This window comes from Choloepus didactylus, chromosome 10 (genome assembly GCF_015220235.1).
Source record: "Choloepus didactylus isolate mChoDid1 chromosome 10, mChoDid1.pri, whole genome shotgun sequence".
In the NCBI taxonomy this organism is placed as follows: domain Eukaryota; kingdom Metazoa; phylum Chordata; class Mammalia; order Pilosa; family Megalonychidae; genus Choloepus; species Choloepus didactylus.
This window is the reverse complement of record NC_051316.1, coordinates 101,700,869-101,724,621: the sequence shown is the minus strand read 5'-3', so window position 1 is coordinate 101,724,621 and position 23,753 is coordinate 101,700,869. Positions and strand designations below refer to the sequence as shown.

General features: G+C 46.8%; 1 protein-coding gene across 2 annotated transcripts in view; it reads left to right on the top strand.

Moving 5' to 3' along the window:
* The first annotated feature begins 3,741 nt into the window (after positions 1-3,741).
* GSN (gelsolin) overlaps positions 3,742-23,753 on the top strand; it is a 60,685-nt gene continuing 40,673 nt past the window's right edge. The window contains exons 1-2 of one of the 2 annotated variants that reach the window (XM_037851113.1): positions 3,742-3,864; positions 16,377-16,470. The gene's annotated coding sequence lies outside the window, so the exon portion shown is untranslated. The remainder of the gene's footprint in view (positions 3,865-16,376; positions 16,471-23,753) is intronic. The other variant, XM_037851114.1, reaches the window with a different exon arrangement.

Sequence of the window (23,753 nt, the reverse complement as noted above, 5' to 3'; positions counted from 1 at the left end):
CCAGGGCAAACAGGCCTTACTGATGCTGGGACCCTAAGTGGAGAGGAATACAAAAAAAGGGGTCTAGAAAGGAATTGGGGCAGAACACCAAGACAGAGGGGGAACTTCTAGGCATCTGCACAAGGCAGACATGACCTCAACTGAAAGGGCAGGTCAAAAGATCTATCCTGACCAGCAGTGGCTGCTTGTATATAAAGCGCTATGAATTGCGTGGCTCTGACATGTGAGTACTGGGTATCATCACTGTAACTGGTTGAATGGCACCCCCCACCCCCCAAATTCATGTCCACCCAGAACCTCATCAAGTGACCTTATTTGGAAATGGGTCTGTGCATATGTAATTAATAAGGATTGAGGTGAGGTCATACTGCATTACCAGGGGCCCTAAATTCAATGAGACTGTCCTTATAGGGCCAGGAAAGGACATACAGACACAGAAAGAAGAAGGTGATGTGAAGATGGAAGAGAGATTGGGGTGCTGCATCTACAGGCCAATGAACGCCAAGGACTGCCTGCAGCCAACCAGAAACTAGGAGAAAGGCATGGGATGGTGTCTCCTCCAGAGACTCCAGAAGGAACCAGCCTTGCTGACACCTTGATTTCAGACTTCTGGCCTTCTGAACTGTGAGAGAATAAATTTCTGTTGTTTTAAGCCACCCAGTTTATGGTAATTTATGGCAGCCCAAGGAAACTGATACAATTATCATCATCATTGTCATTATTTTAAATTACTTCTGATAATCACCTGTTCCTGTGTGCCTCTCCAGTCACCAAATAGAGCAATATTAGGGCTACATTCGCAAGCCCCTCTGCTTTCTTGGACTCAATTTTTTTTTTTAATTATATTCAGTTGTATTGAGATATATTCACATACCATACAGTCATCCATGTGGTACAATCAACTGTTCACAGTACCATCATATAGTCATGCATTCATCCCCCCAATCTATTTTTGAACATTTTCCTTACATCAGAAAGAATCAGAATAAGAATAAAAAATAAAAGTAAAAAAGAACAGCCAAATCATCCCCCTCATCCCACCCTATTTTTCATTCAGTTTTTGTCCCCATTTTTCTACTCATCCATCCATACACTAGATAAAGGGAGCACAATCCACAAAGTTTTCACAGTCACACTGTCACCCCTTGTAAGCTACACTGTTACACGATCATCTTCAAAAGTCCAGGCTACTGGGTTGGAGTTTGATCGTTTCAGGTATTTACTTCTAGCTATTCCAATATATTAAAACTTAAGAGGTGTTATCTATATAGTGCATAAGAATGTCCACCAGAGTGACCTCTCAACTCCATTTGAAATCTCTCAGCCACTGAAACTTTATTTCGTTTCATTTTGCATCCCCCTTTTGGTCAAGAAGATATTCTTAATCCCACAATGTTGGGTCCAGATTCATCTCAGGGAGTCATATCCTGCATTGCCTGGGAGATTTACAGCCTTGGGAGTCAAGTCCCACATAGCAGGGAGGGCAGTGAGTTCACCTGCCGAGGTGGCTCAGTTAGAGAGAGAGGGAGGGCCACATCTGAGCAACAAAGAGGTACTCAGGGGGAGACTCTTAGGCACAATTATACGCAAGTCTGGCCTCTCCTTTGCAGTAACGAGCTTCATAAGGGCAAGTCCCACGATAGAGGGCTCAGCACATCAAACTGCCAGTCCTCAATGTCTGTGACAACATCAGCATCAGTCCAGGTGAGGAAATCCAGCTCTTCCACATTTTCCCCCGATTCCTCAGGGGGGTCTTGGCCTCAGTTTTTCCATCTCTAAAATGAAGGTTTCTCTAACATTCCCTCCACCCTGATGTGATACTTTCCAGTGATATGGAGACAAAAATTCAGAGGCTCACCTCTCTTTGCCTGAGAGAAGTTGCTGAGGTTGGAAAGGATATGTTAGATAATTCTAAGGTATGTGTGCCAGAGATTGTAATCAAAGAGCTCAGAACCAAATGGCCTGTATCTCTGCCTCTCTCCCTACCTGACCCAGAGTGGGTCAGAGGCAGCTTCTGGAAAAAGCAGGGAGTGGGCAAGAGAGGCTGTGAGATTCCCCGGTGGGTCAGCATTCTGCTTCCATTCTCAAAGTGGAACTGGGTGGCTTCCCAAGGCAGGAAGGATGGCAGTTTATGATGTAGCACATTACGTAAAGACCTGGGCCGAGGACTTGAGCACAGGGAATCAGACTGCAGCAGAGCTCTGCATTTCTGCATCATGCACGGGCATCCAGTTCCTGTGGTGTCACTTGTGTGACCTCAGGAGGGTTACTTAAACCTCTCTATGCCTAGCCTCCTCATCTGAAAAATGCACATGGTAAGGCCCATCCTTGTTCAAGCAATGGTTCCTATGATTACTGGGGTTGTTATGAAGAGAGGGTGGCAGGAGGGAGAGACAGGCTGGGATTCCCCAGGCTCTGTGGCTTCCTTGGCTGCTATTCAATGGTAAAAAAAAATACAGGAAAAACCAGGAAGTGAGTGCCATGCTCTTGGCTTCTCTGCTACTTAAACCTCACCAATATTTTCCTGCTCTGGCTTACCGGCATTCAGCAAGGCCTAGGACTCCGGTGCATCTCACCTCGTGTTAGAGGAAGCCTTGCCCTGACTGAACTTGGCGCTGCTGCTGAGCACTTAGGCAGGCTGGGAATGGGCATCTCGGTCATCTGGTCCAGTGCCAGGTTGGCAGCGTGGATTCTCCCAACTTGGAGTTGGGAGCAATTGCAAGATGCCTGTGAACTCACATTTGTATGAGGACTGTTGGGAGGCTGTCCTATGCCCCGCTCCATTATAAACGGCTATTTTTCAAATGCTGTTGAGATCAATAAAGTATTAATTTTGTTTAAAAGTGACCTCACACCCACCATTTGACCAATGTGGATTTTCTCAATCAACTACAGTACTATCTGCCATCACACCAATAAGAACATCCGTTGATTGCTGGATGTTCACAGTGCCTGCCACTGTGCTGAAAGTGGCACACTGAATCTTCCCAGATTCACTGATCTTCCCAACTACTCCATGAGGAGGCAATTATTACACCTATTTTACAGATTAAGAAACTGAGATTGAGACATGCTAAGTCACTTGCCCAAAATTACAGGATTACTGAGTATCAGAGGTTCCAATCCAGTTACTCTGACCCCGAAGTCCCTGCTTACTGTCTAGATTTACTACCTCCCTAATTTAAGGAGAAAGATACACTTTGGCATTTCCTGATGTTCTAAAGTTTCCTTCATTGAACTGAATGAGGTTGGGAATCTTTATGACCTTCAGAGGTTCTAGCAGCTGCTTGCACACCTTCTTTGCCCAGGAGCTCACCACCTTTCTGGGTAGCCCATTGCATCCTCTGAGGGCTCTGGCTGCCGAAGTTTGCCCTCATCCAGACTGAAATCTGCCTCCGCTAGCCCTAGTGGAGCATGGTACGCTGCCCACTCCATCTGAGCTCTTTGGCCCGAGCCCAGCCTACGGGTTCCCTGGATCTCCGCCCCCACCCTAGGCGCCTTTGATTTCCCCTTCCCGCTCCCGGCCTCAGCTTCCTCCGGTGTCAAACCGGGAGCTTTATGCCTTCCTTGCCGGCGAGTAATGAGGGGTTTTGTTGAGTGCCCGAGCGCACCTGGTGAAGGCTCGCTAGACTGGAGCCGCAGTCGCCAACTTCCCCGCTGCCTACGGAAGGGACTCGCGCTCCTCCCGCCCACTCCCCTCCCCGCCTCCCCGCCCGCGCGGGCCTGGCTGCCCCGCCCCGAGGGCGGCTCCGGTTCGCGTCCGGCCCACGCCGGCGCTCGGGCCTCGGCACCCCCGCCCAGTCGCCGGAACCAGCTGAGCACAGCTGGACTCAGTAGCCGCCGTCGCCAGCGCCGCAGCAGCAGGTAGAGGAGGGGGGCGGCTACGGCCCAGGCAGCCGGGGCTCCCGGGACCGATCCGAGTCCTCCTCTCCTTTCCCTCCCTTTCCGAGCTCGCCCGCGCCTGGAGCTCGGCCGGCTGCGGGGCATCCCTGGAGAAAGGCTTTTCCCCCTCCTTGTCCGGCTTCTAGGGGCCCAAGGAGTGTTGGTTTGTGGGGGCTGGGGAATGAGAGGAGGGGGCCCGGCTTTCACCCCTAGGCCCCGCTGGACCGCAAGCTTCTGAGTGACCTCGTTCCCGCCCCCCGCGTGTGGGGGGAACCGGGCCCGGGGTCACCCCCGCACCCGGAGAACCTGACCGGGCCATGCAGGTGGCCGCTGCCTGGATCTCTGACTCCTGGGCAGTACCTTTGCCTGCTTTCTCTGGGCGATAAGACCTCCACCTCCTTCCTCTTTCTGGGCCCTGGACTGTTAGAAAGTTCTTCCTTGTTCTTCCTTGCGTCTGCTACCTGTTGAGGCTGTCTCCTCCCAAGCCCTGCGGTGCTTGTTCCCTTCCCTGACTCACCCAGAATCTTCTTTCAGAGTTGAAGACCTGATTGGAACCCTCTTCTCCCTGGGCCCCCATCTCTTCTAGGATCCAAACACCCGAAAACCGGATTACAGCAACTTCCCCCTTGGCAGAGCAGACTGGCTGCCCCGGGGCGTTGGCAGGGCGTGAGCCTGAGTCCTCGGAAGCACTGGGGGTGAGGAGGGGGGAGCCCTTGGCTTCTGAGTAGCCCCGCAACTGCCCAGACATCCCCCCTTTATCTCGCAGCTTCCTCAGAGCAGAGAGGGTCCCTCTTCTCCAAGACATCCAGAACACTAAAAAGCCAAAGGCTGTCCTGGGGGCAGAGGGGAGAGCCCACTGCATGGCAGGCGGGGCCTCCCTCGGTGGCCTCCTGGCTTTGGTTTGGCCTCTGGGGATCTTTCAGAGACTAAATCTGGTGCGTCCTGTTTTCCCAGGACCACATTTCAGACCTTGGCACCTGGGCTTTTCGTCCTTACCACACGTTACAGTGATCAAAGCTTGCTGGAGTCTCAGCCCAGCCCCATACCACAGCTGAGAAAACTCGAGGGCCACAAGGGCCCCTGGTGTTTGTGACTAGCTCAGAGGCACACAGTGAAGAAGGCGCAAGACGAAGACCCAGTCCAAGCTGCCTTCACAGCCTCCTTCTAGCTGGTGGGGCCATAGTCTCTTTCTTGGGCATTCTCACTAAGGGACCAAGCACACACACACACACACACACACACACACACACGCACGCACGCACGCACGCACGCACGCACGCACGCTGTGGGGGTTCTGACTTGGGAGTGCTGGTTGGTCTTTCTGGGAGATGTTTAGGGGGAAGAGGCTTGGAACAGTGGGGGAAGGTTGGGAGGGGGAAGTTGGCAACCAGCTCCCTTGAAACTCTTATTTTCCTTTTTGGGGCCTCGCTATTTATAAATGCCAGGAAATTGTAAACAGTTGGGGGAGCTTGGATTGGCACCCTGGGGGAGTTACACAGCAGCAAAGAAGGTTTCCATGTGAATCAGGGAAAGGAACTTTACAACAGAATTTTCCATGGTTGTTTTTATTATGGACTAACATGAGGCTGGTAAAGTGGGCTGCTGTGGGGAGGGAGGGCTGCAAGGGTGTGCCTCTCATGGCATTTCTTTCCTTCCCTTCTTCCTTGATTCAGTACTCTTCTGGGCTTGTGTTCTGTGTCCTGTCCTGTGAGGGGCCCTGGAGCTCCCTGCCCTTAAGAGGCTTTCTATCTATAGTGGTCAACATAATCATTTAATACAGAGAGCTCCTGCAGCCCTTAGAGGGATGACTATTTCTGTCTGGGCAAGCCAGACCTTGGAGATGAGTAATAGTTTACCACAAAGAAAGGGGGGCTGGGGGAAAAGACATTCTAAGAAGTGAGAACAGCCTGTGCAAAGGCACTGAGGTTTTCTGAGCAATTCGTGTGGCTAGAGCAGAGGCTGGAAAGGTACTGGTGGGAGTTGAGACTAAAAATAGATGGAACTAGATTGTAAACTAAAGGTGTTTGAATTTTATCCTGAAGACAATGAATTGCTGAGAAAGGTTTTTGGTCAGAGGAGTGTTAAAAGCTATCACTTAATCTGGTGGCTGGTGTAGGGGATGCATTGCAAGGGACAAAACTGGAGGTAGGGAGACCCCAAGGAGGCTGTTGCAATGGTTCAAGTGAAAAAGGGTTCAGGTCTGAAGTGCAGTGGCCTCCGGGATGGAGCACAATGGCAGCTTTGGGAAGCTCAGATGAAGGTCTTAGAACTTACTGTAAATTTCATCTAAAAGCAGACAATTTCATAAAAGCTACTGGATAAGGCTGCTAAGTTATTTTGAGTTTTTCAATGTTATTTTTTATTATTTTTAAAATTAAAACATTTTAAAGATTCAAGCACAGAGAATTCAATAGACATGCCTTCATTCCTCCAAACTCTACTTTCCCCAGAGGAAACTACTGTTAATAGTGGTGTGTGTGTGTATCGGTGTGTGCTTTCATCAAACTGTTATAAGCAAGAGTTGTTGCTTGGATGCCTTCACACTTCTTTGCCCTCCAGTGTCAGCAGTTCACTTCTCCCTACTCCATGTGGGTGATTTGAGTCTTGTATGAGAAGTTGCTGGATCATAGAGATAGTTTCTGCATGGTCTGTAGTACTTTGCTGATGCCTTGGTCTCTGGTTTTCTTCAAGAAAACTTTTACAGCCTCTGGCTGCAGTCTCTTGAGTTTGTATGTTTGCTTTTTAAAGACCACAGGACTGAGAGTAGGTATAAGGTCTGACTTGGGAGTGGAGCTCAATCCTTGCTCTTTTGGGTGACTTGGCCAAGTTCCATCTCTCTGGGCCTCAGTTTCCTCATTTGCAAAGTGGGGGTGGGGAGGGATGTTGGTCTGTGTGAGAGTAATGAAAAAGCTACCTTTCATTATACCAAGCACTGGGACATTAATTACTTTGGTGACTCCTCACAGCCATTCTTCTAAGGTGGGTACTATTATCCCCCTTTTGCAGATGAGGAAATTGAGGATTAGGGAGGTTAAATAACTTTCCCGTGGCTATATAGCTATTGGATGTTGGTGCCAAGATTCCTGAGGTCTGGCTGCAGAGCCACAGCTCTTGGTCACTGCAATGAATGTTCTCCCGAAGGCTCCGTCTAGTTGATATCGTGAGAACCGGTTGGGGAGTTTTGCTATGGTTTTTACGCAGGGTGTGAGTCAGTCCGCACAGGTTGGGGAGCTCAGTCCTGCAGAGAGGGCTGCAGGAGCCTCCCAGGACAATTTCTGAACTCACACCTGTCTATACCATTAAACAGTGGTCCAGAATGCAGGTCAGTCTCCCCTCCATTCTGGGAAATGAGGTTCCAAGAGGTCACAAGACTTGCTGAAGATCACTTGGTGAGTTGGGGGCCCAGTCAGGACCAGCCCTCCCCCACAGCCCACTTCCTGTTTTGCCACTTGAAAGCTCTGGAAAGCTTTCTGGGGAGAGACTGGGTAAACTGGGCATCCACACTGACCCCCGTGGTTATTCTCCAGGACCATGGCAGCAGGAGCAGAGGAAACTGGGTCCCAGGGGTTATACATTTTTAGGGGGAGGGAAAGAAAGAGACCAGTGTTTAGGCAGCAAGGGATGTTAAGTAAAAATATCTCCTCCCTTTCAAATGACCGAGCGTGTGTCGTGTTTCAGTCTGATGTGGTTTGTGAGGTTGGAGACCACAAGCAGGCTAGGTTTCTGCTGCTCACCAGCTTTCTCTTTTCCTCCTGCCCTCCCTGACCGGCCATATGCCTGCTCGCCGCTGCCCTGCCTGGGACCACATCAGCAATCTAAGGGCAGGCAGAGAAAAGCAGTGGGTGGGGTGGGCATGGCTGTGCAGCAGAAGACCTGGCATTGAGTCCTGGTTTTTGCCACTAACAAATTGCTAGGTGACTTGGGCTAATGTGTGCCTTTCTTTGGGCCTCAGTGTCCACTCCATCCCATGGGGTGGACAGAATAATGTCAGGCTTTCCCAGCCCTCCAGGTCGGAGGGCTTTGTGCTCAGCACATGAACAGAGAGAGGGACCTGCTTGTCTGTGGGCACAGAGTGAACCCACAGCAGTCATACATATTTAAGAAACTTGCTCCAGGTCTAGCTGGAGATTCAGCTACCGTTTGGTGCCTTTGGTCTTGGTGCACTGAATTGGTTGCCCCGTTTTGCAGATAAGGAAATTGAGGCCTAGGATTCATTTATGTATCCCAGTCCCTGTTTTACAAGCAGTAATAACAGTGGCCACTATATGTAGCATGTTTACTGTGTGTTCACCTTCTGCGTTCATTGTCTTCTAACAGCCCTGTGAAGGAGGAGATATTGACTCAGGTTTATAGGTGAAACTGAGGCTCAACCTAGAGAGATGAAATGACTTTCTGTTTTTTTTGAGTCTCTCAGTGGCCCTGAGAAGTTGTCATTATGCATACCATTTTACAGAAGAGGAGACTGAGGCCCGAAACTTGTGCTCTCCTGCCCTTGGGTCACCAGGGGTCACACAGCCAGTCAGGTTCCTTCCCAGGCCCTCCTCTCCTTCCTGGACTGACTTTGCTCTGCCTCACCTCCTGTTTCAATGTTTAGATTAAGGGATATAAAGTATCCCCCAAACCTACTCTTCTCAGGGGGGTCCAGAACGGGTTTGAGTCTTCGGAGCCTCAGAGGGAACTTGGATGAAGGGGCCTCACCAGTGGAGTGGAGTCAGTCTGCTGAGCTGGTTGAGCAAACCATCTTCTTACTTTCTAACCTCAACAAGGATATCATCTGGATCAGGCATATTTGCCAAGCAGGAAATACATATCTACTTATAACCTAAATATGTGAGCCTTCAGGGTAGGGCTTGGCCCTTAATTTCTTTTCTATAGCAGCTGTGGCTGGGCTGGGCTCTTGGTGGGTACTCAGTAAATACTGGTTAAATTTGGGGGAGTGGCTTGGTGGTATGGGTGGAATACATGCTCCACCCTGCTCCAAGGACCTTTTTCTTTTTCTAATTACAATAAATGTTTATGATAGAAAATTTATAAATTCAAAAATGTACAAAAAAATAAGAACTGCCCACAATTCTACCAACCAGACATAATCACTACTAACATTTATGTGTATTTCCTTCCTGATATTTTCAGGAAATTTTTTATCCCACATAGTTGGGGTCAAACTACGCTTATAATTTTCTGTTCTGACTCTCTTTTTTTTTCTCAACATTAAAACAAATAGTTTCTCATGCTGTTAAAGACTTTTTAAATTTTAATTTTTAAGAGTTTTAAAGATACTACTATGCTTAAATAGATAAATGATTATTTCTATTTAAGATCTTCACTGCAATAGGCAGGGGGATTAAAGGAGTAAATTAATGTGTTTTATTTATAAAAAATGTTTTACTTTTTCATTATGAAAGTGATATATGCAGCTTGATTTTTCATCACATTCTATTCTATCTATGGTGTGCATATACTATATTTTACTCACCCAATCCTCTATTGTTAGACATTTAGGCTGTTTATAAACAATGCTGCGATAAACATTCTTGTGCATCTCCTAGAGTAGAGCCCTAGAAATGGGGTTACTGGATCAAAAATGGCACATTTTTTGGTTTTGCTACATTTTGCCAAATTAATGCCCAGAAAGGTTTTAGCAGTATTGTAAGATTCCCACCAACCATAAATGAGAGTGGCAGCATTCTTGAGGGAGCATCTGAAGCTGGTTATCAAAAGGCCAGCTGTGCTATTAGAGGTCTCAGGGACCCTTTTTCTGAAACATTGAACTTTTCATTCATTCAACAAATGCGTTTGCACAGTTCAGCAGCGGTAAAGCATAGCCATTCAGATCACAGGCCAAACAGTCAGAGAGAACCCGGTTCTCATACACATGGAAGTATTAAGTATTCAAGGAGCATGATGTATGCAATCTATTCTTAAATGTTTAGAAGATGGACAGATAGCTGGATGATAGATGGATGCATAGATAGATGCACAGAAAGAACAATATGGCAAATGTGGCAAAATGTTAAAAAGTTGGTAAGTTTGGGTATCTGGGAAAGGGATATATTGGAGTTTTCTGTATTGGTTTGCATTATTTTTGCAACAGTCCTGTAAGTTTGAAATTATTTCAGAAGAAAAAGCTAAACAAAACAAACAAACAAAAAACCCCAAAACCAGTTCTCATTCCAGTTTCTGCTGTGCTATCACCGTGAAACCTGGAGCAAATTTACCTGTCTGAGCTTCTGTTTCCTCATCTGTAAAGTGGGGACTTCGTAGGACTTCAGTTAACATCAGAGGATTCTGTAAAATGCCCAATACAGTGTTTGGTGTGTGGTTATCACTCAGGTGCCAGGAGTTTTTATCATCATCACATCTGACTCAAAACTGCCTTGGGAAGTAAACAGTTTGGGACAGATCATTCTCATTTTGTGGGCTCAGAGAGGGACTAGCATTGTGTCCTTGTCTCCCTGAGCTTCAAATCAGAGACAACAGGAAGTGAAAGTCTAGTTGGACTGTCATTCAGGAGGTAAATCAGGCTTCTTTGTGGGCTAGCCTAGGATTCCGAGCCACCAGTGGTCTCTGTTTTTCTTGGAAATGACTGCCTTCTCTCTAAATTCCTTCTTGAAATATAGATGGGGGGCTAAAGGAAGGGCTGCCTCCTAGTTTTTTTAGTTGTCTTATAAAGTTGCATAAAACTCTGTTTTCTTAGTTTTAAATGGCATTTTAAGTGTAGTAGGACTTCGTCTGGGAGTTTTTTAGAAATGTGGAATCTCAGGCTCCACCCTTAGGGTTGCCAGATTTAGCAAATAAAAATACAGGACACCCAGTTAGATTTGACTTTCAGATAAGCAGTGAATAAATTTTAGTATATGTCCCAGGCTTTGGGACATATTTGGGATATATTTGTATTAAAAATTATTCATTATTTATCTGGAATTCAAATTTAACTGAGCACTTTGTATTTTATTGGGCAACCCTACCCACCCTGGACCCACTGAATCAGAATCTGCATTTTCAAAAACTCCTCTCTGGATCCATGTGCAAGTTCAAGTGTGAGAAGTCCTGCACCAGGGGTCTTGACATCAAAGCCCATGGTTAATCTTTTTTATAATGAATTCTTTTGGAAAAGAGAATGCACTATTTGTAAGGAGCCTAATTATTTGCACACATCTGCATTTTCATGTGTTGGGTTTTCTTACTGCAAGATACTCCTGCATTATTGTTAGCTAAAGGGAAAGATTCCTGTGTAGTAAACTTTGCTTTGATAAGAAGTGCTGGCCTCTTTCAAGGCCTCAGTTTCCTCATCTGTAAAAGATGGGCTTCATTCTAAGCATCCCCTCCAACCCGGGATGACCTGCGAAGGGGTTGCAAGGGGCTGGTCCATGGCCGGTGCTTCTGCCAGCTCACTGCTTTGCCTCTATGTTTTGTATCCAAGGGCTTAACTTTGTGTTCCCAACACCAGGGACTTTGTGTGTCTACAGTGACCCTCAGCAGAGGACACCTCTCCTACCTGCCTCCTCACCCAGAAATATTGTTTCCAAACTCGGACTTTTTCAGTTGGATCTTGGTAATTCCCTGGTGCCATTCCCCTCACTTTATGGCTAGGGATACTCACGCAGAGAGAACAAGTCCTCTGATTGCTACCCAACCACTTGTGAGATTTCAGAATTACTCATCTCAACCAAAATTATTTCAGTTATTAAACCTAAGGCCTGGAAAGGTTAAGGTATATGATCAAAACTCTAGTTTTGTCTTGGCATTGTGGTCTTGGGTAAGTCATTTCTCCCTCTGACCTGTTTTCCCCACCTGTTTCCTCACCTTCTTTGATCCTCCCAGCTTTACTTTTCTGCAAAGTCTAAGGTTTGATTTCAAGAGTCACTGGTAGGTCTTGATCTGTTGACTGTGCATCCTGAGGTGGAGTGTTTTTTGAGGTCACTGGTGTAGATGTTAGGTTAGAGACTTAACACTATGACATAGAGATGTCTTTCGACCCTTTCTTTCCTTGTATGAAAGGTTTTTTGTTCAGCAATATTGCAGTTGGACATAAAAGGTATTCTAGATCATCCCAAATTTAAACTTTGTACACGAATCACCTGGGGATTTTGTTAAAATGCCCATTCAGGTTCAGTAGGTATGGGGTGGGACCTGAGACTTTCTGACAAGCTCCTGGATGATACTGAAGCTGCTGGTCCACAAACCACACTTTGCACTGTAAGATTCTAAGTTGATTTCTTATTTTTCCAGATGGAGAAACTAGCTCAGAGAGTATCCCTTATTATGGGTCAGAGAGCTAGTACATAGTAATTCCCAGATCTTTTAATGTCGAGGTTCTTTGTAACCCATCATATTTGCCTCCTTCTTCTCTTCCTGAATCTGGGTTGAACTGTCTGTTTAGCCTACAGTTATGAGTTTCTAGAATCTGAACAGCCCTTGAAATATTTTGCTGCCTTATCACAGAGTGAGGTAGGGCCCTTCTTTGGGATTGAATTTCTCTGTAGGAAGCCATTAGAAGGGGGAGAAATACAGCTGAAGGACCTAATATATGACTTTGGCAAACATTTCCACTCAAATATTTTATGCTTAAGATTACAAACATTGGGTATGGGGTGGGGATGAGGAATAGGGACTTAATGCTTAATGGGTACAGAGTTTTTTGTTTCGGGTAATAGAAAAGTTTTGGTAACAGATGGTGGTGATGGTAGCACAACATCATGAGTGCAGTTAACACCACTGAATTACACAGTTTGAAGTGGTTAGAATGGAAAATGCTATGTTGTATATATGTTACCATAACTTTTTAAAAAAGATTATAAACATTCTCTGTTTATGTATAGGTGGCAGACTATAGCCTGGGAAAGGCCGCAGTGACTATTTTTGTATATTCTAAGCTAAGAATAGTGTTACATAGTTAAAGAGCTGCTAAAAACAAAATAAAACAAAAACAAAGAAGAATCCGTGGCCTGCAAAACATAAAATATTTACTGTCTGGCCTTTGCCATCCCCTGATCTAGAGTAACCAAAGCTTTATGTTTTTTCTCTAGTGAGCAAAAGGCCTCACCTTAAAACTTGAAGTTTGGTGAGACCAAGGCAGTCTGACTTGGTGGGAACTGCCTGGACTTCTCAACTGTGTGATCTTGAGTACATTATTTCACCTTTCTGAGAATGTCATTTCTTTGTAAAATGGAGACAAATGATATCTGCCTGGCAGAGCTGTGAGGATAAGTCACAACGTACATGAAGAGTTGAACACATAGTTGATGCTCAGAAAATGATAGCTGTTGTTATTATGGAGGGTGGCCATTTGAACCCTATTGTATGATCCTACAGATATCAGGTTCCTGTTTCTCCCATCAAGTCTGAAGGCCCTTCCAGTGATCTGGGGCAGTCTTTTAGAAGAGAAAACACCTCTGTCTGTTCTAGCCTCCCTCCACACCATCCCCAGGGCAGAAAGCTCCTTGTTAGCCACCTAGGCAGGTGACAGGTGGGGTTAGTGGTGGCTGACACTTTCAGAAACAGTGCGCTCTCTACCTGAAGGCCAGCTCTTCTGCTGGCGGACAGCCCTGGCTTAGAAAATGCCACCTCCCTATGCCCTAAGATATAATTCAGCAATCACAGAGAGCTGAGTAAGAGCCGGGGCTGTCATCATGAGTACTGGTATGAAACGCCTCTCTTTATGGCTCCATCTGGAGTGTGTGGGCGATGGACTACAGTCAGTGGTTTGCAGAACTTGTTTTTAAACTGCTGCAGCTTTAACATCCAAAATGAAAAACAGGTAGACTTGGAGTTAGCCAAGGCTATTAATTCTAAACTCTGCAGAGTTTGAAAACTCCTAGTGTCCTAGGGAAGAGTGTAATACTTTTTTGCCCATAGATGGCAGCACCTGTCTCTGTGTGAATGTGTGCACGCACGTGTGCATGCCTGTGAGTCACTAGTTCCTTTCTAGGGGAATCTTGAACTGTGGTGGCCCTGGCCCTATGCTAGGCTGTGGGACACAGCGAAGCAGATCCTGGGTCTAATGGGGGAGGCAAACTTGGAAACAAGCTATTACAATACAGTGTGACAAGAAAGACTAGGAGGCTGTGGCAGCTCAGAGGAGGGACACTTAGTCTCAAGGGAGGATGGGGGAGACAGTAGAAGAGATTTCTTGGAAGAAAGCTTGGACTTAATGCATGAATGGAAAGGGAAAAGAAGAACAAGGATGGACGAGTTCCAGGACAGAGGAAACAGTCTGTGCAAAAATTACATGGAAGACTCAAGGAACAGAGAACAGTTCAGTCTGGCTGGAGCTTGGAAGGATGTGGGTGGGAGACAGAAACTGATGTGAGCTGAGGCTCAAGGGACGGACAGGGGCCAGACCATGAAGGATGCTGGACTTTATCTGGGGGCAATATGGGAGCCATGGTGGACACTGAGCAAAGGAGTGACGTGGTCCAGTGTTGCTGTGAGGAGATTGAATTGGAGGGCAGTGAGTAAGGAAGCAGGAGGAGCAGTTAGAAAGCCATGGCAGTCACCCAGGTGAAAGGCGATGGTGCCATGGACCAGGATGGAGGCGGTTGGGGTGGGAGAAGGGGATGAATTTTGGAGGTAGGAGGGTAAACTTGCAGGATGTGGTGATTCGTTGGTGGCAAGAGAGAAGGAGCAGGGGGTATTGAAGAAGGTGATGCCTTGGTTTTAGTCTGGCCCAGTGTGTGGATGGTAGATGGTGGTGCTGTTTCCCGAGATGAGGAGCACTGGGAGAGGAGCAGGTTGCATTTGGGAACAAATGCAGCTCAGCAAGTGAAGATGAGAGTGTGATTTGGAGGTGTATAGGAGAGATGAGGGTTGGATTTGAAAGGCTTGCCTCATACAGAGAAAACAGAAAGTGGGAGGTAACTAGTCATTTGCAGAAACAACAACATCCAGCTCTGCTTTGACTTATCCCAGGGAACCAGGAAGTTTCTGTGGAACTCTTTGGGGAAGGCCCACAGAGACGGCATTAACACCAGGGTCCTGGGGCCCACATAAGCCTCTTATGGGTACCCTGAACCCAGTTCCCCTGCCATGCACCCCTGTCACTCACAGTGCAGAAATCCATTAGGAATTTCTGGACCATTTGCTGCCCTTCTGAGAACAGGGCTCCTTTGTGCTTGAATCCCAGGAGCCTGCAGGGCCCCACTGCATTGGGGATGTTGGATCCTTCCCTTGGCTTGGAGAAGCTGGTTTGGGCAGAGAAATTTTCCAGTGTAGGCAAGAGCTGGCTTGCTCAGTTGCTCTCCTAAGTGTAGCTGCCTGGGACCGTGGGTGGTGAAGAAGGGTGAAGATCCAGGTTGTCCCTGAAAGGCCAGGAGCTGGAGGTCTGAGCTGCACAGTCCACTCTGGGGCCGGTGTTGGGTGGCCCTTCTTTCACTCATCTAATATCCACCCACTGATCCCGCTCTTTGTCAGTTCCTGGGCCAGGGCTGAAGCTTCACAGGGGATGCAGACAGCCTTCTTGCCTCCAAGGAGCTTACAGTCTGGTGGGAAAGAAAGACATGTCACCATTCAATTATAATATAGTCTTGCTCAGTGCTACCATATAACAATGCTTAGGCATAGAGGAGAGAATATGACATGTAAACAGCCTGGGTCCCCAAACTGCGCATCTACTAGATGGGAAAGATACAATCTATAGGTGACTTGGGGATTTAATTATTGATAGAGTAATAATCAGAGGAAACATGTTCACTGTGTAAAACTCTTGTCATGTGTTATCTCATTTAATCCTCACAAGGTTAGGTTCTAACATTATCCCCTTTACAGAGAAGACTGAGATTCAGAGGGGTGAAGTAACTCTCTCAAGTTATACAGCTAATTAAGTGAAGGAGTCAGTTTGTCTATCTTCAAAGACCTGGACCACAGCTCTATAGCTGACTGTCAGCTAAATTCAGCCAGGCAATGGGTCTGCCTTAAACACTGATGGGCGTTTAGGCTGAGTTAATAGAGGTATAAGATCTAGAATGGTGGAGGTGAGACTCCTTGCCCTGCCCTGGGTAAAGCTTGTCTGAATGTCTTATTCTGGGTCTTGTGCTGTCAGTAGGGATAGAGTTTACCTGGAGCAGATCTGGGAGTGGGATGAGAGAACTGGACACTCTGGTCTCAGGAATTGCTTTAGGAAAGGATTGCATTACTTACAGAAGAGAAAACTTGAGGCATCCAGGATTACTGTCTTAAGTCTCCAAGGAGCCATTGGGAGGAACAAAGAACAGATACGTTCTTTGTGACCCCAGAGGGCAGAGCTGGGACCAACAGGTACAAGGCAGAGGGAGAGAGATTTTAGCACATCCTAAGGGTGATTCTTAACCAGCCAAGCTGTCCAACAGCAGGTCTTGCAGCCTTGGCAGGAAGTGAGTGCCCCGTTGCTGGAGGTGTGCAAGTAGGGGCTGTGTGATCCTTGGTGGTGAAGGGAAAGAGTTGAAGCATCACATGGGATTTGACCAGATGAACTTTAACCACCCTGACACTGAGATTCTTGGGATCTTTGTTTACAGGTGGTGCTGACAGCTCCTCTTTGTACAGTGCTCCGGCCTTGGTCAAAGCACCTCCCCTGGGAGCAGCTCTCTTCCCCCTGCACAGCCCTGTGAGGTAGGTAGAGCAATGCAGACATCCTGTCCTCTTAAACCCAGCCATGGCTGCCCAGGGGAGTCTGGAGAGGCCTGTGGAAACAGCCACAGGTAGCTGTGTCCCCGAGGTTTCCCTAATAAGACTCAGAGCATGTTTCTATCCATTGCCTCATCTGCTCCTCACCCACCCTTGTGAGGGAGGCCACACCAGGGTGATCCTGTGGGGAAGAGGCAAGAACTGGGCTGAGTGCCAGGGCGCCTGGGCTCCCACCTGGCTTGGCTGTTCGCTCCCTATGTGACAAGCAAATTGCTTTCCTTTTCCAGGATCCTGTTAGCTCTTCTGTAGAAGGGTAGATTTCCTGTGAGGGGGTGGTGCAGGAATTTTCCCCAGAGGGTTTGGAGAAAAGCTGGGGTGTGGCTGCTTATTGACTGTAGGAGGAATACCTGAGAATTGTTAGCCCTGGCAGGTGGATGAGTCATACTCACCTGGGGATGGCTGGCAGGGTGGGGCCCACCTGACTCTCAGATTCACAGGTGACCCACTGAAGGTGGCTGGGAGGCAGGGGGTGGGGTGCAGAGTCCTGGGCTGGCAGCCAGGAGATCTGGTCCAGCTCAGGCCTCATTTCCCCAGCTGTAAAACGAGTGCATTAGTATCTATCCCAACTACCTCACGAGGTTGTCATGAGGACTGAATGAGCTCCCTGATGCCAAAGGACTTTGCGAGCTGTGAAACAGGAAGGACTACTATGAGGGGAACTGATCTAGCTTCCACTGCCTAATTAGCAATTGTGAAAAGAGCCGGGAAAACACCCCTCAAGCTCAGGGCATCACCCATGGTTGCCAAAAGAAGACACAAGTCACACAATTTACTCATCCTTCAGGGATCAGCTGGCTTTCAGGTGGTGACATGAGCCAACCACAGTTGGAACTGTTCCTCTTTCCCAAAGCTAAGATGAAAGGGCCTTTTGATGGCCTCCAGAAAGTTTTGTCCACAAAGCCTGGGATTCCTATTAGTCTGGCTGAGCGCAGAGAGGGGCACCTGTCCCACTTTAGCTGCAGCCCAAAGGTTCTGTTGACAAAGGGGCAGCCCTGATACTGCCCAGGTGGGAGGGATTGAGGGTGTATCTTGGTTCTGATGCTCCTGCTTTTGAGACTGAGCCCTGACAACTGCAAAAGCCGAAATGCCTCAGAGTTACCTGTCACCAGAAGAGCCTCTGTTAGTGCTTTTGGTAACAATGCCATGGGAACCTTCTCTTCAGCTTTCTTCCCCTCTGCAGACCCTGCAGGGTCAGGCTTGCTCAGGCCAGCTGAGTACCTGTCCACTCTGAACTTGACTTTGTCCCCCCGATACCCTTCTACCCCTTGCCACATGCCCTGCCTCACGCCCACCTCCCCTGAAGTTGGGTTCAACCAAGGAGGCCCCAGTGAGCTCCTAGTTGTCGAATCCAGTGGTGTTTCCCCAGGTCTCCATGCACCACCTCTCTGGAGCACTGGATGCCTTCTCCTTCTAGAAGCACTTGCTCCTTTTTGCTTCTGGGAGGCTACACTGTCCAGTTTATCTCCTACCTCTTGGGCTATTCCTTCTTAGACCCTTTCTCTCGGCCCGATTTTTCTGCCTCAGATGTATGCCAGGATTCTGACCACTTATCTTGAGCTACATAAGTAGTTTCATTCATTCATTCATTCACTCATTCATTCATGTATTCATTTGACAGATATTTAGGCCCTGAGCTGGGTGTTGGAGAATCAGCAAAGTACAAGGCAGACACTTCTCCTTATGGGTCTTATAGTCTTGCAAAGGAAGTGCACACTAAATTATTATGTTCATAACTAATTAATTCTTTCCTCAGCTATGAAGGAAACAATCTAGGGAGAGAGCTTATGGGGTGGGTCTGAATGATGGGATCTTGTCTGGACAGATCAGGGCAAGATCTGTGGAGAGGGAGTGGAAGGCAGCTAGGTGAGCAGGGAAGGGGGAGCCCCCAGGCAGGGGGCACTGCGTGGGCAAAGGCTCTGAGGCAGGATGGAGTGGGGAGTGGAGCCGTTGAGGAACTGAAAGAAGGGAGGGGGCTGTGGCGTGAGAAGAGGCTGGAGCCCTGGGGGACCTCATTTCGAGTTTGGATTTTATCCTAGACCAAAACATTGGAAGTTTTTTTTTTTTTTTAATTCATTTTTATTGAGATATATTCACATACCATGCAGTCATACAAAGCATACATTCAGTTGTTCACAGTACCATTATGAAGTTGTGCGTTCATCACCCAAATTAATTTTTGAACATTTTCATTACCACACACACACAAATAATAAGAATAAAAATTAAAGTGAAAAAGAACAATTAAAATAAAAAAGAACACTGGGTGCCCTTTTTTTTTTGTCCCCATTTTTCTACTCATTCATCCATACACTTGACAAAGGGGAGTGTGGTCCATATGGTTTTCCCAGTCACATTGTCACCCCTCATAAGTTACATTTTTATACAATCATTTTCAAGATTCATGTGTTCTGGGTTGTAGTTTAATAGTTTCAGGTATTTACTGCTAGCTATAACATTGGAAGTTTTGAAGCAGAGGAAAGACCTGCCCAGATTTCATGATCAGAAAGAACTGCTGAAAGAGTTGAACACCAGGAACCATCCTGATAAGCTCTACAGTGTAATTTTTGTTTTTCCACACTGTGGCATCCTGACCTCGGGCCTCAGCTACAAGGCTTGGCTTTGGGTGGCCCTGGGAAATGTGCCTTTCCCAGCAATCTCCAGGGGGAAGACCTCTCTCAGCTATAGGCATGTTTTCATTTACCTGGCCCATTCCTGCTGAACACTGGAGGTTGTAGGTGAATCAGACACCGTCCCACCCTTGGAGCTCCCACCCTAATCTAGGAGAGTGCCATGGAAGTGAATGCTTAGAGTGCATGGTTTTAGGTGCCAGGGCTTGGGGTGTCTGGGAGGACTTTCCTGGCTGGGATCACTGCAAGGCAGGCACTTGGCCGAGAAGGGGGAGCGAGCAGTCCCCTGCAAAGCCTTGGCAGCGTGGAAGAACCGCTGCGTTTGGAGAGTACTGAGGCTAAAGCAAGAGTGCGAGGGATGAGGTGGGAAGCTGTAGAGGAGGGGTGAATTGGGTGAGGTGAGGCCGTGAATGGCGAATTTTGATCCTGTGAGTGTAACGGAGCCATAGACAGGTCTTGAGCTGAGGAGTGACTTCATAGATGGGATTAGTGGCAAAACCCTGGGCTCCAGAAGCCAAGAGGTCTGAGCCTGAAGCATCACTCTGACTTGCTGTGTGTCCCTTGACACCTTAACCTCTCAGCCTTGGTTTCCTCTTCTATGCATTGGGAGTGATAATAGGGTTGTTGTAGATTAAATGGTGATGGGCAAGTAAAGTCCTTAGCATATGCCTGGTGCATGGTGACTGCTTGTTTGGTCAGTGGTGCCCATTATCTATTAATTTCCCTGTTGGTTGGTAATGACTCCAGTCCATATTGTAATCTGACCCTCAGAGTTCTTCTCTGCTGCCTGAGTCTGTGCTCTGAACCAGAAACAAAGTATCCCCAATAGTCCCAAAGGAGCCTTCTGGGTGGGCCACTGAAGGATTTGGAAATGTCTTTCCATTTCTTCCACTAGTATCTAGCACCAGGCTGGGCACAGAAGACTGAGGTTCTCATTTGTCTCTTTAACTCCAGCACTCAGGACAAGACTGGCATATCATGGCCAGCTGTCTGGTTTCTCATAAACACTAAAAGAAAAAAGAAATTAAAAAACAAAACAAAATCTAGACCTTGGGCATTATCATTGCCAGCACCTTCATTTTTTTTAAATCATATTTTTTTATTGTAAAATATAACATTTATACATAGAAGTGATAACTTTCCAAGGGCAATTTAACAAATAGTTAGAGAGCAAATTTTGAAGTCTCCCCAGTTTCAGTTGTTTCCTTATTGAGAAATGTAACATATATACAAAAAGATAATATCTTTCAAAATATTATTTAACAAGCAGTTATATAGGAAATTTTCAAAGTTGTTATGAGTTATAGTCCCTTAGTTTCAATAATTTCCTTATTGTGAAATATAACATATATACAAAAAGGTGATAGTTTTCAAATTACAATTTAACAAGTAGCTGTAGAACAATAGTACCATAGTTTCAGTTATTTCCTTATTGTGAAATATAACACATAAACAAAAAGATGATAGTTTTCAAATTATGATTTAACAAGTAGCTATAGAACGAATTTCAAAGGATGCTATGGGTTACAGTTCCACCATTTCAGTTCTTTCCCTCTAGCTATTCTAATACCCTAGCAGCTAAGAAAAAGAAAATTATATAGAGATTCAGTATTCATAATCCTTTGTTAAATTCCATTTTGTCTGTTGCTACCCCTTCCTCTAGTTTAATCACTTTCCCGATCTTTAGGGATGTCTAGGCAGTGACCATCCTAACCTGTTCATGTTGAAAAGGGGTGTCAACTTTATGGGAAAAGGGGACACATCTGCTTGATGTTCTTGAAGAGGCTATTGCCTCTGGGTTTGGGAACTTAGCTGGCATGGGAGTTCTCTGAAGGATTTACATTTCTGAAGAATAAATTTAGTGAGTGAAGCATTTATGGAGTCTCAGATAGGGATCTGGGCATTGTTTAAGGTTTTTGGACTACTGTTGACTTGGGCTTATGACACTGTGGTCATTGGCATATCTAGGTGGCTCTTACATAAGAGTAACCTCCAGGATAGCCTCTTGACTCTATTTGAATTCTCTTAGCCACTGAAACTTATTTTGTTGCCCTTCTTTCCCCCCTTTTGGTCAAAAAGGCATTCTTAATCCCCAATGCCAGGGTCAGACTCATTCCTGGAATCCATGTCCCACGTTGCCAGGAAGACTCATTCATCCTGGGGGTCCTGTCCCACGTCAGGGAGAAGGTGGTGAATTTATTGGCAGAGTTAGACTTAAAGAGAGAAAGTCCACATTTGAGCAACAAAAGAGGTTCTCTGGAGGTGACTCCTAGGCATAATTATAGGTGGGCTTAGCCTCCCCTTTACAACTATAAGTTTCACCCAAGCAAGCCTCAAGATTGAGGGCTTGACTTATAAAGTAGGGGTTCCTAAATTCACATAGCATATGTTATATCCACGATAATCCATCCATATTGCACATTATCATCACGTAGTTGTACAATTCTCATCACTCTCCATTTTAAACAATTCTTGTGTCCCCAAACATCTTGTAGCTCTTGTCAGCCCTTAATTATTTGTCCCTAGTATTTGTGTGTATTCCTATTAATTATAGTCCCTAGTATGGAATAGGTAGATTTTTCCTATATACCCTTCTGTTGTCAACTCTCTGTACTAGTGTCATACCTTAGAAGTATATCATGTAAGCACCTATCTATATTTGTGGTGCTGATCTGTGGGAAACATGCCTTTAAACAACCCCTTTCAATCCTATTTGCCTTCAATACAGCTCTGATACTTATAATCCCATTAACAAACAATTGTAACCCCTATCCATTCCTATACCTTTGAATTCAGTCTCATTAACATATCTGAACATATTAGATTATCATTCCTCCTCACTAGCTTCTGTCTATTACTGGGTCCCCAATATGCTACATTATAAGACATTGATTTTGCATTGTTCAGGGTATTCATAGAAGTGGTAACATACGGTATTTCTCCTTTTGTGTCTGACTTATTTCATTCAGCATTATATCGTCAAGGTTCATGCATGTTGCCACGTGTTTCAGGACCTTGTTCCTTCTTACTGCTGCATAATGTTCCATCGTATGTATATAACACATTTTGTTTATCCACTCTTCTGTTGAAGGACACTGGGATTATTTTGATCTCTTGGCAGTTGCAGCACCTTCATTTTATGGCCGAGGAATCTGGGGCCCAGAGAGGGACAGTGACTTATCCAAGGTTGCCCAGCCATTCAGTGGCAGGTCTTGGGCCTGCTCTTCTTTCCCTGGCTCAAATGTCTATTGCAATTCTAATTTTTTAAATGAAGATAATTTAAAAGTCACCAAGTCGACTGGGGGAGTGGCAGCAATGAAATGGACCCCCTCCTCCCCACAATGCCAGTGTGTCTTGGTTAGAAGGGCCCCAAGGACATCACATCCAACTTCCTTAGTTTGGGTAAACTGAGGCCCAGAGAGGGGTAGTGGCTTGTCCAGGGTCCCCAAAGGGTGGGAAGCAGAACAGCAGGGGCAAGGCAGACCCCCAGCAATCAGCACTAGGTGAGTGGGGTTCTCCCCTCAGCCCACTGCCTCTGGCATAAGAAAGTGCAGTAGAGCATGAACAGTGGCTTCCTGAGTAAGTTTTGGTTGTTAATTTTATCAAGGAGAAGCACCGTTTCTGGGACTGTTTGTACCCTGATGCCTGTGGAGTTGGGCCTGGCACGGCTATTTCAGACTCAGCCACAGTGTCCTATTTATAGGCTGATGTGATTAGGGTGGTGTGGGTCAGGAGAGGCCTGCCTTCCCCCTGCCCAGCACAGCAATGGCTGAGGAAGAGGCCGTTGTGGGGGATTCCGACCCGTGGGTGAGTAACAAGGGATTGGGATGGGCCCCGCGGCTTGCTTGGGCTGCCGCCCTGCTCAGAGGAGGAGTGCCAGGCAGGCCTGAGGGACAGTCACACTCCTGCCTCCCAGCTCTGCCACCTGTAGGCCCCTGCAGAGATGAAACCAGTTTCTGACCCTTTTTCTCTCCTGCTTAAAAAATCCTCTGCCACCCCAGATGAGGCCAGGACATGGTAGCAATCAGGCTCCTTCCCCACCCAGATGTCTGCATCTCACCCCCTGCCCCATGTCTCCCAAACTGCTTACGTTTCCCTGCCTGGGCCACACCTCCGAGCCTTTGCCCCAGTGGTATGCCGGTTCCCCACTCTTCCAACAGACAAACCCACTCATCCTTCAAGGCGCTGCTCAACTGCTTCTCCTTTGAGGCTCTGTGGGGCTGCTGGTGCTCCCTGCTGTGTGCTCCCACCATCCACAGTCTCTTGAGTGAGCCAGAAAGTCCCGAGCAGGGCCCAGCACAGAGGGAGAGAGAAAGGGGGAAAAGCATTTGTCATTCAGCACCTACTGTAGCCATTCATCTTTCTTGATGAGAATATGATCTTCATGCCACACCTAAGAGGTTCTTTTAGAAATAAGGTGCCTGGCAGTGATAGCAAGGTTCCAGAGTCAGCAGCCCTGCATTCAAACCCTGTGCTGTACTTTCACAACTGTGTAACCTTGGGTTAAGCCTTTCTGAGTTTCTGTTTTACCATCTATAAAATGGAAATGACGCCAGCCACGGGTTTTGGGGAGACAAGACA